Here is a 12,535-nt window from a genome sequence, read left to right as displayed (position 1 = left end):
GTTTTCTCACATTAAAGACTGACACTCCTTTTTCCAGCTCCGAAATGGAACTGGATCGATGGCCCCTCTCGTGTGTTTGGCTTGTAATAACCTGACCAAACTAGCGACGATCATGGCAATTTTTGCTCTTAGCACCAAAATCAGCAGAGTCTATGCCATCCCCCCCCCAAAAAAAAAACCAAAAGTGAAATTCCTCTTTAGTGATTTCAAGAATATTTAACCGTCAATTATTTTTACAGCAAAAAAAAAAACTGTTTAAAAAAAAATTACATTGCTACGATTTTAACGTAAAAACACATATTCGTTTTATTTCAAGAATATTTAGCCGACATTTATAATTATTTTCATGGAAAAATCAGCAGAGTCTATGCCATTTCGGAAATGGTCTTTTCTATGTTGACTGTGGTATGTGTTCTGCTGTTGAATGTATATATAATTCATATAATATATACACACTGACAATTCTTTTGTCGTTATTCTCCAAATCAACACAGAGACGAATTTCAAAGCATAAGTTTTATTTACAATTAAGCTTCTAGTTAATTGAGAGAGAGAGAGAGAGAGAGAGAGAGAGAGAGAGACTTGGTTTTTTTTTTTTTTTTTTTTTTTTTTACAAAGGCATCACCACATTATCAAGGCCCAGAGGCCACTCAAGGATAAGGGTTAAAGAGTGTACAGTAGAAGTTGGTCAATATAGTAATCATTAGTAATGAAAATTTGGTAAATTTAATAACTTATATGGAACGGCTCATCAAGAACTTATTTACTTTAGACTTGAACAAAACCATATTGTAGTCAGCCGGAAAGCAGGAAAACGGAAGACAATTCCACAGGCGTGCAGTTCTAAGAAAGAAGCTTTGTTCATGGAATCTACGTTTAGGTTTAGGCACAGATAAAGAGTGGGGGAAATTATTGATAGTGTTTACAGCTAGCCGAGTGTTTCTTGTGAAAGTTTGGCGAGGGGGGACCATAGATTGAAGCTCAGTTGAACACTTTCCATGAAAATAACGATACATCAGAGACAAACTCGCAACATCTCTTCTGTGAGATAGAGGTTGCAAGGAGGAGAAAAGGACATCTCCTACGAGGCTACGAAGTCTATTTTGAACTCTATCAAGGCAGGACAAGTTCTTTCTAGCAGCTCCTGCCCAGATGTGGCAACAGTATTCCATCCTTGGACGTACCTGGCTCTTATATAGATAGAGAATAGCATCAGCAGTGAGATATCTACTGGATCGATAGAAAGATCCCACCATTTTTCCAGCGGCCTTGGCAACAGATTTGATATACGTGTTCCATTTAAGATCAGGAGTAATGGTCAAGCCCAGAAGCTTGTCAAAACTTGAGGCCTCCTGAAGACGAGAGCCATTCATTTCAATTGATGACAAATGTGGATTAGAATGTTGATGATGTAAAGAGAGAAGCTTGGTTTTAGATGCATTAAAAGTAACCAGCCACTCCTTTCCCCATTGTACTACGTGCTCAAGATCAGAGGAGAGAGAATTGGAGAGAACTTGCTCGTTTACTGTCTTAGATGTGGTACCATAAATGGTAGTGTCGTCAGCATAAATGTCTACAAATGATGTAAGGATATGATTTGGAAGATCATTAATGTAGATCAGGAAAAGAGTTGGGCCCAGGATGGATCCCTGAGGGACACCGGCATTAATATTGTGAGCTTCTGATTTTTGCCCCTCAACTACTACTCTTATGAATCTATCAGAAAGAAATGATTTAATAATTGAGAAGACTTTTCCAGCTATACCATAGCTAGCGATCTTATGAAGTAAACCTTTATGCCATACCCTATCAAAGGCTTTAGATATGTCAAGAGCAATTGCCCTAGAAAGATTGCCACCGTCGAGAGATTTGCTAATCCTATGCGATATAACTGTAAGGACATCTGCTGTAGATCTAGCAGAACGGAAACCATATTGAGTGTCACTAAGAAGGTTATTTTTGTTGAGATGTTTGATTACTTCTGTATTTAATACAGATTCTAGCAACTTACTCATGACGCACAGGAGACTTATTGGCCTGTACTGAGAGGGGGATGAGCGATCACCTGAATTCTTAAATACAGGGCATACTGATGAGATTTTCCAGGGAGATGGGAAACTATTCTCCTTAAGACAACGTTTAAACAGTTTTGTAAGTATGGGCGCTAGTTCAGGTTGAAGTTTTTTGAGTACTATAATTGGAATACCATCAGGGCCAGTTGCTTTACTGGAATCAAGGTTTTTGATTAGCTTGGCAACATCACGTACAGATATACGTATATCACATAGCGTGTTTTCTGATACAAGAGGAAATATTGGGGGTTGGCGGTCTTGGTCGCAAAGGGTAGAATTAGCTGCAAAGTTCTTGGCAAAGAGTTTGGCTTTGTCTGATGCTGACGAGATTACCTCAGATCCATTGATAATAATTGGGATGGAGCACACGCTTCTGTTCAGGATTCTGTTTGCTATTTGCCAAAACTGGTGGGAACCAAGCCGCTGCTCAGCTACTTTGGACTTAACAGATTGAGCATACAACTCTCTTGCGTTCCTTATTACTTTCTTACAATGGTTGCTGGCAGTCCTGAAAACGGCTTTAGTTTCCATACATCTATTACGTTTGAAGCAGTGGAAAAAGTGATTTCTGTGCGCAATGGCAGCAGCACATTCTGGAGAGAACCATGGCTGGCTGTTAGGTTTTTGCTGAAATTTTTTAGAGGGTATGAAATGGTCAATACCTACAATTAACCATTCAGTTAGGTCTAATACTATAGAGGACACATCCTTTTTAAACATGGAATGCAGAGGTAGATCAGATATAAATGTACGGAAGCTATCCCAGTCAGCCTTAGTGTATCGATATACTGTACGATGAAGAGGTACGTCTGGGGACTTATTACATTTCATTTTTATCTTAATTGATACAACAGAGTGGTCGGAAGATCCAAGAGGCGACAGAACAGAAACTGAACATAGTTCAGGGCAAGTTGTGAGAAAAAGGTCTAGTAGGCTCGCATACTGGCCGTCATTATCGGGCACACGGGTAGGTTCCTGAACAATCTGAGTGAGGTCATAGGCAATGGAGAAATCATGACAGAACCTCCCCTCATCATCGGTCTTGTTTGAGTGGGTCAACCATTCGACGTTGTGAACATTGAAGTCTCCACATACGTGAATGTTAGCTGAAGGATAAGTAGAAAGGACTTGGTCAATTTTCTCAGATATGCTTTGAAAGATAGTAACTCCGCTGTTGTGGGGGCGATAGAGAGTAAATATAAATGCAGTAGTGTGAGCTAAAGCAACCCGGAAGCACATATAAGGTAAGTTAGGATCTTCCCTGGAGATGTCCCTCCCACATGGAAAGCTATCTTTAATATAGGCACATATTCCATGCCCATGGCGATCTTGGGGGTCAGATTTAGAAGTTAAGTTAGAGTATCCTGTAATTGCAAACTCATTTCAGTTGTGTGGTGTTGGTTGGTGTGCGGTTAACCGACGGAGAGATATCAAGATGTCAATCACGCTCGCCGCTGTCAGTCTGTTCCCTCCTGTTTTGTGTTGTTTATTTTTCTCTTATATAGTCACAAATCGACATTCCTGGAATTGAAAACATCGAGATATTACATTTTAATTTTTTTATTTTGCATTGCGCAATTTTATAACTTCTGACCTTGGAATGTAAACAGTTATTTGTTTTCGTGATGTTTTCGTTCATTTTTATGAGACACCAAAAAAGTAAATCAACTCCATCTGGAACGTGCGTGTGTGCACACCTCTGCTTTCAAATATACGTCGCCACGTCTCTATATCCAACATATGTTGCTGATCCTGTGTAGTTCTAGGGGGTCCATCCTTTCAGGGTTCACCCTCTCTTATTCAGAAGGTATTAGTTTATTGTTAATCATTCGAAAAGCCCCTACCAGTAATTTTAGTAAAAAGGTGTCCATGTTTCAAAAAGTGCTCTATATCATCAAGTATTTATTTATGGGGTTTGGTTTTGTTGTTTTGTAATTCAGAATCGTTGTTTTTGTTTTGACTTCGATGGAGTTTTGTAAAAAGAAAGGTAAAAAAGAATAAAATGAATGTTTGGTGCATTTCAGGTTAAGAAACGAATATCTTCAGACAGCCTGCTTTGATAGTACAGATGGAGAATGAGACACAGCCAGACCCGAAAGACAGGGGAGCGGTCAGAGATAGCGGTAAAGAAAGAGGTTGTACATTAGAAACGTGTTAAACACACTTTTTCTTTAAACTTTCTTTGCTATGCATACACCGGGCAATACTAGGTAACCCTGTGATATAGTGCGGAGGCGCGTATGCAAATGCATGCGAAATGACGTAATCAGTAGGGGAAAATAAAGACTTTAAAAAGGAGATCACGTGAGAGATGGGATAACGTTCGAGATCTCGTTAGAGGAACGATCATGTGAGTGACGTAACTGCCGTAACAATGAGGAAATAAATGTCGTTATTACAAAGAAAAAGTTGAGTTTTTTTTTTTATTCTTTGTCTACGTTGCGACTGAGGCCACAGCGTGCCGTGGTTCCCGAACAACGTTACAAACCCTGCTGGCATTCAAATAAACGAACCCCTATTTCTCCAGATCGAAACCAATTCACCCCGTTCATTTCCGAAGATGAAAAGAGTAAGAAAAAAAGGTTTGTTATTTTTTATTTTTATCCGAAATTTATGTATTTTTGTCGCAGTAAATAAGACAAATGTTGACGGTCGCATTCAAATATGACAAATGTTAGTTATGTTTGTTGGCGGAGGGGTGGAGTGGGGTTGTACGGGAAGGAGAGGGAGTAGGGGGATTGTACGGGGGGGGGGGTCCGGTGCCAATCCTCGTTAATATGCAGTAAGCAAACCATTATTTTGTCATCGGAAACTGCAGCACTATTTTTCATCTAACAATATTAATATTGTTCTCGTGCGACAAGTACTTAATAGCAACGATTTGTAACCCTTTCACGTCTTCCAAAATGTTTTTGTTCCGGGCTGATAAATCATTTCAGTCTAGGAACAAAGCTTTTGCAGAGCGCATTCACATCTACTTGACTGGCTGTTTCCTGATAAACGACCCAAGATATGCTTATATATATATATATATATGTGTGTGTGTGTGTGTGTGTGAATATATATATGTGTGTGTGTGTGTGAATATATATGTGTGTGTGTGTGTGAATATATATGTGTGTGTGTGTGTGTGTGAATATATATATGTGTGTGTGTGAATATATATATGTGTGTGTGTGTGAATATATGTGTGTGTGTGTGTGTGTGTGAATATATATGTGTGTGTGTGTGTGAATATGTGTGTGTGTGTGAATATATATGTGTGTGTGTGTGTGAATATATATGTGTGTGTGTGTGTGTGTGAATATATGTGTGTGTGTGAATATATGTGTTAATATATATATATGTGTGTGTGTGTGTGTGTGAATATATATGTGTGTGTGTGGGGGGGGGTGACTATATATATATACACACACAAGGGTCGTTCGAACGAAGATAAAGACAAATAAACCTCCCCTGTCTTCCAACAGTTATGTATTGACTTAGTCCTTTTCGAGATATTAAAAAAAGAAACTTAGTTGTAGACGGGCTTCCCTCAACCGGGAAAGATCGCAAACGAATGAATACGATTTGTGGACTTTTGTTTTGTGATGATTACGGCAATTTGATTGCTATGAGTGTGACACAAGGCTAAAATGCAGCAGCTCTCTCTCTCTCTCTCTCTCTCTCACACACACACACACTTGCGCTATAAGATTGACGAGCGATGACAAAATAACTTAATACTTTTTTTCGTAAAAAGGTAGAATGTTACATAACGTACAGTTAGCAATTGAGGTGAAATGTTATTCATTCGCTATGGACTCTAAAACGGCTGGACCGATTTTTTTTTTTATTTTTTACTTTAACACAAATGAACTTCATCTATCTAGGAGTGTTCTAAAGTAGGTTTGGTATCAAAATACCTTCGATGAGTACCAGAAATCGATAAATGAAAAAAATCTTGTTAAAGTAATAACAATCTGATTTTGACCAAAGTTAACAACCTTATACAGCCTAAAAGTGTATTTTAAAAGTTTTATTACCACACAACTAGAAAGGTCGGGTATAGAAATTTCACAGCAGGTTCTTGGAGATTACAGGGGCGCGTTCGAAATGAATGGTTCTGTTCAGGGCACAGTTGGACCATGATACTGTACTTTTGCATTTTAAACTTTGATTCAATATATAAAAAATAATTTTATAAAATCAACAGTAGATTCTCTACAGTGCAATGCAGAATATAATGTAATGTGAACTAAGTAACTGCGAGGAGGCATGTGAAGCTTGCTTTCGGTGCACGGTGTATGGTACCCGACTAGAGCACGCAATCATTCAATTTGATTGCAAAATGGGCGATTTTACCAATTTCGATGACAATAAAAATATTTGAAGTGTGAAACATTCGTTGATCATCATTCAATCCCGGGCAACGTCGTGTAAATCTGCTAGTCTATTTCTAAATTGCAAGTGAAAAGTCAAATTGATTTCTTCATTCTTTTCTTTTCTTTACAGTCACATTTGCAAAATAAATTAAATTTGTATTGAGATGTATAAAATTTTGAGATATACAAGGTGCCTTCGATAAGTTTCCAGACATTTATTTATTTATTTATCTTATTTATTTATTTTTATTGTTATTTTTTTTATTTTTTTTTTTTTTTTTGTACAGGCATTTAAAATTATTGTAAACCTTAGAAAATTCAGTATGCTAATGCTACACATCTTATGAAATGACTGAAAAGTATTTTATGGGTTTAGGTCCAAATAAACAGATACAGCAGGAATTAGAATACACCCTACTAAAGCCTGATTGTTACAGCTGCTGAATTTCAAAAATGCAATCTGGACATGAGGATTCTTTAAAAAAACGATATGCAATAAAATTCTGTTTTAAACTTGAAAAAAAAAAATGCCACATAAACGTATGGAATGCTTTAGACTGTTTTTCTTGCAAAAATCAAGCATCAGTTTTTGAGTGGCATAAGAGATTCAAGGAAGGCAGGGAGTTTGTGAGGGATGATAAGAGGTGTGGGAGAAGTAAGAAAGTCAGATTGTTTAAATAAAAGCATTTCGTGGATAAGAACCGTCGTGTGTCTATTGAGGTAAGTGCACAGTTTGATGTTAGCGTGGGAATTGTACCAGACAACTATTCGCAAGGAACTGAAGATGCAGAAGATTTGTGCAGAGTTTGTCCCCAGGGTTCTCCACACTTGTCACAGACTATTTGACCAAGATGGACAACAAGACAATTCCACGCCCTCCCTTTAGTCCAGACCTTGCTCCCTGTGACTTTTAGTTATTCCCTAAGCTCAAGGAAAACCTTGGAGCCTGTCGTTATGGGACAATTGAAGAGATAAAAGCGGCTGTGACGAGGTCCACAGAGCCTTCCAGAAATTAGTGACACGATACAACAAGTGCATTGCAGCCGAAGGAGATTACTTCAAAGCGGACAAGAATTTAATATAAATGAGAAATATTTAATTTCGCGTTTGTAACAAACTTATGAATAAAATGTTTGTTATTTTAGTTTGTTTTACAATACACAGAGCTACGAACAAGCGAGCAAAATCAGAAATACGTAACAAACAAATATTATCAAAAGAAATATAAATTACTCTTCTACCTATCTGGAAAAGCTTTTAGTGGTTTTAGTCACTTTGAAACGTTTATTTGGTCCGAAAATCAAATAGTGTCGAACTTTAGGTATGAACAAGAAAAATAACCTCGAAAGCACACCTAAATATTTGAAGTCGTGATAATGACTTAAAAATAATAAAATAAGACAAAATACTGTTAGAAACTCACCCTATAAATATCGCGGTAACATTTATTGGGTGAGTTTCTAACGGTATTTTGTCCTATTTTTTTCTTTTTAAAACTAGACGCCGATACCCCCTTTCTCTTTTATTTAAATACAGAGGCATCAATTTTTTTTTTCTTTACCGACATTTTTTTTCCTCGATCGATATAGTTCTTTCCGTTGATCATTGTACAAATACTGTTAGAAACCCACCCTATAAATGTCACAGTAATATTTATTGAATGGTTTTCTAACAGTATTTCGTTTTATTTTTATTCTTAAAACTAACTTGGGCGCCCGGCGTTGCCCGGGTGTTTGGAGGTGCGTGTTGAGCAAAAAAAAAAAAAAAATGTGGTAGTAGGCAAGCAGGCTCGAACCTGTACCGCGAAGGAGGAAAAGAACGTGAAAAAAAAATGTGACGTCTTTGCTTTGCGCCCATCACCATACCGAAAGTGACGAACGTTTAAATTAAGGCTAGACAATCGACAAGAGGGCATGACTTTCGAAAATATCGGCGAAAGAAGCGACCCCTCCCTGTAGAAGAGTGCCCAGTTGAGGGTGGAGAAATTAATATTTTTAGTGAATTTTTCGAGATTTATCGTCCGAAGGGTCGACCTTCAAAACGATACCGATCTCGTGAAAATCCGTCGCCTCTGTCAAAAGTTTTGCGAGACATACATACATACATACATACATACATACATACATACATTTAAACAGAGAGGTGAGATTTATAGTATAGATGTTTAGATATCAATTTGCGGCTATTTTTCTTGTTCTCGCGTAACGCTAGACACTATTTGTTTTCTCGAATCAAATAAACGTTTAAAAGTGAGTAAAAACACTAAAAACTTTTCCAGATATGTAGAAGAGTAACTTACCTTACCTTTGATAACATTTATTTGTTATATATTTGTTTGTTTGTTTGGGTTTTTTTTTTTTGTCTTTTTTTACCACTTTTTGTACCAATGGGTTATAGCCATCTAACGTACTTCATAACTCCGGCATAGCGCTACCGGAAGCGGTGACAATGCAAATCAGTTCCTTCTAGTTTGTTGTTCTTCTGTATTTCTATTGTGAAGCGATTTATTGAAATAAAATATAAGAAAAAAACCATTATTGGAATATATTGAATAAAAAGTTAACAAACTTCAACAGATTTAAATAACACAATTATTATTTATTTACATTTTTAGTAACAAAATTAAGATTTTTTTAAAAATTTTATCATAAATTTTATATGAAATATGTTTATTAAATCATAAAAGATTTTATTTTATTTGAAATTTTATGAGAAATATGTTTATAAAATTATTTAAAAAATACGTTTTTATTTTAAAAATAAAGGTTTTTTATTTGAATTTATATTATAAATGTTTATGAAAGTGTAAAAATAAAATTATTGACATCAAAATAACAAAATTTCAAACATCATAAAAAACGTACCCAATACATGATATTCTCAAAATACTTTTTTAAAGATTTTAAAAAGTATTTTCGATGATTTAAAAAAAAAAAAAGCAGAAAAGGTGTGTTCAATAATTTATTTATTATTTTTTTTTTCAGGAAATTTTTAATTAAAATAAGACGGAAAAAAACTTTTTAGTGATTATTAAATTTAAAAAAGAAAACGAAATAAAAAAGAAAAAAAGAGTACATGAACAGGGGAATATATAAGCGTGTAAGAAAAATAAAGGAACTGATTTGCCTTGTCACCGCTTCCGGTGACAACCACGCCAGAAGTTAGGAAGTACATTAGCTGACTATAACCTACCAATGTGCATTGTAAAACAAACCCTCATTTTAACTTAATATTTCAAGACGAGAACTTTGCAATTAGTATAGTGCGTGTGCGCGCACGCGTAAAACAATGAGTGATGGAGAGGAGTCCATCAATGGATAATTCAAAAGGAAACGGTGATAAAGAAAAAAAAAAAGATATAAATGAATACCTCGGTATTCATACAAAAAGGAAAGAGGGGGGTCTTGGCATCTGGCAGTATCGAAACACAAAAAGGGTATGCGAAAATAATGGGGGTATACGAAGCACAGGGGCCTCCAAAACAAAATGACAAAAAAAAAAAAAAAAAAAAAATGCCCCACCTGCCCCAACCTGTGAAACGGACGAGGGTGAGGGAATTCTTTTAGTAAAGGGCCGGGTGTTGGCAGGTGTGTATCGAGCGGGAGACATAGCGCGGGGGGGGGGGTGCTGGAAATAAAAGAACAAAAGACTGTAAGTTAAGCAATCGGAGGACATCTGCCCTCCACCCGGTGGGGTGTGGGGTTAATACCACCACAAGCACGGACAGTGGGTAGGTAAAGAACAAGGAAGATGACCTTGATCATGATGAATAGGTTAAAAGACGACCTTCAAAATATATAAACAATAGCACGCAGAGAATAAACTTTACAAGATCGCAACCGGAACCGAATCAAGACAGCAGACCTTGGCTACATGGGCTTTCGTAGATTAAATAGCCAACATGGCTGTGTTGACGTAACGTGTAATTTAAAATTGCGAAATGCTATAGGAACGAAATGAGTTTCAATAGTTTTCATGAAATAAAAACATTTTTCTTTTTTTTTTTTTGCTTTTCTTTTTCCCACCATTTTATTTTTTTACTGAAATCTTTTGCAATTAACGAGAATTTGAATAAAACAAAGAAAAAAGCAAACGAAAAGGATGTTGTAACTAGATGATTTTTATTAAATAGGTTCATTAGAAGATTACTTCAATTGTATAATTTGAATAAACTTTTTTGGAGAAATATTATTTCAATCATTTTTCGTTTTCCTAAGAATATCATTTATTTAAAAAATAAAAAAAAGTAGTTCCATCTTCTTTTTCTTTAACTTCAGAAATACGACGAAATAAAATTATATGAAATGAAATAACACACGAAAGTGAAGTATAATTATTTCAAAATACATATTTTATTTACAAATTAGAATGCAAAATATTTAAAATAATAAAAATAAAAATATTTAAATGACCGGATTACTTTCGAAATGAATAATTAAAAAATTTTTTTTTAATTAAATGAACTAATCACTTTCACAAGATTTCAGCAAAAAATTATTGTAAAAAGAGAAGCCGCAAAAGAAATTATTTATTTCTTTATTTTTTTTATTTCTTTTTATGTTTTACGTCAAAAACTATAAAAACGTTCCTATATCCGCACACACAAAGAATAAAAACAATGAATCCATAAAAATCTGTTTTCTATTATAGAATAATTTAATCGATCGAACAATTACTATATTAACATGAAATGGTCCAGATATTAAGTTTGTCAAAGTTTAATAGAAAATCCACTGGTTGTATTGCGATACAAAATTAAAAAAATTCACGATTTAAAAAAAAAAAAAAAAATGCACAACATCTTTCAATAAATTAATCTATTAATTGAAATTAAACTCGATATTTCGATCTTTAACAGAATCTTCTTCGGGAACTTTTTTTTATTACGTACAATGATAATGCTTGATAGTTTATATATATATATATATATATATATATATATATATATATATATATATATATATATATACCATATAATATACATAATTATCGTATAATATATATATATATATACCATATAATATACATATTTATCGTATAACATATGTATATATATACCATATAATATACATATTTATCGTATAACATATGTATATATATACCATATAATATACATATTTATCGTATAATATATATATATATAATATATATATCATATATATATAATATATACCATATAATATACATATTTATATCATATATATATATATAATATATACCATATAATATACATATTTATATAATATATATATCATATATATAATATATACCATATAATATACATATTTATATAATATATATATCATATATATATAATATATACCATATAATATACATATTTATATTATATATATATATATATCATATATATAATATATACCATATAATATACATATTTATATAATATATATATCATATATATATATATAATATATACCATATAATATACATATTTATATTATATATATATATATCATATATATATATATAATATATACCATATAATATACATATTTATATTATATATATATATCATATATATATATATAATATATACCATATAATATACATATTTATATAATATATATCATATATATAATATACCATATAATATACATATTTATCATATAATATATATATATCATATATATATATATATAATATATACCATATAATATACATATTTATCATATGATATATATATATATCATGCATATATAATATATATCATAATATATATATTATATAAATATATATATAATGAGTCATATATATTTATATATTATTTAATATGCATATATATATTTATATATATATATATATAATGTGTGTGTGTGTGAGAGAGAGAGAGAGAGAGAGAGAGAGAGAGAGAGAGAGAAATAAAAAGAAACAAAGTTATGTGTTCATCAACGTTTCGTCTTTATTGAGAGATTAATGAAATTAAAAACACTAGAACAAATATTTGAAAATATATTTCGTTTATGATTTCTCTATTTCGTCTGAATAATATTTCAATTATTCTCATCATTATATATATATGTGTGTGTGTGTGTGTGTGTGTGTGTGTGTGTGTGTGTGTGTGTGTGTTAATACGAGGTA

General features: G+C 33.3%; 1 long non-coding RNA gene across 1 annotated transcript in view; it reads left to right on the top strand.

Annotated features, from left to right (window-relative positions):
- Positions 1 to 592: 592 nt before the first annotated feature.
- The window catches only part of LOC145259311 (uncharacterized), a 60,260-nt gene continuing 48,317 nt past the window's right edge, over positions 593 to 12,535 (top strand). The window contains exon 1 of the long non-coding RNA XR_013864158.1: positions 593 to 4,654. This is a non-coding gene — a long non-coding RNA (uncharacterized LOC145259311). The remainder of the gene's footprint in view (positions 4,655 to 12,535) is intronic.

Source organism: Euprymna scolopes, chromosome 34, assembly GCF_053919585.1.
Source record: "Euprymna scolopes isolate OS-2025 chromosome 34, ASM5391958v1, whole genome shotgun sequence".
NCBI classification, from domain to species: Eukaryota; Metazoa; Mollusca; class Cephalopoda; order Sepiida; family Sepiolidae; genus Euprymna; species Euprymna scolopes.
The sequence above is the reverse complement of the archived record's forward strand: the minus strand, read 5'-3'. Positions and strand labels throughout refer to the sequence as shown.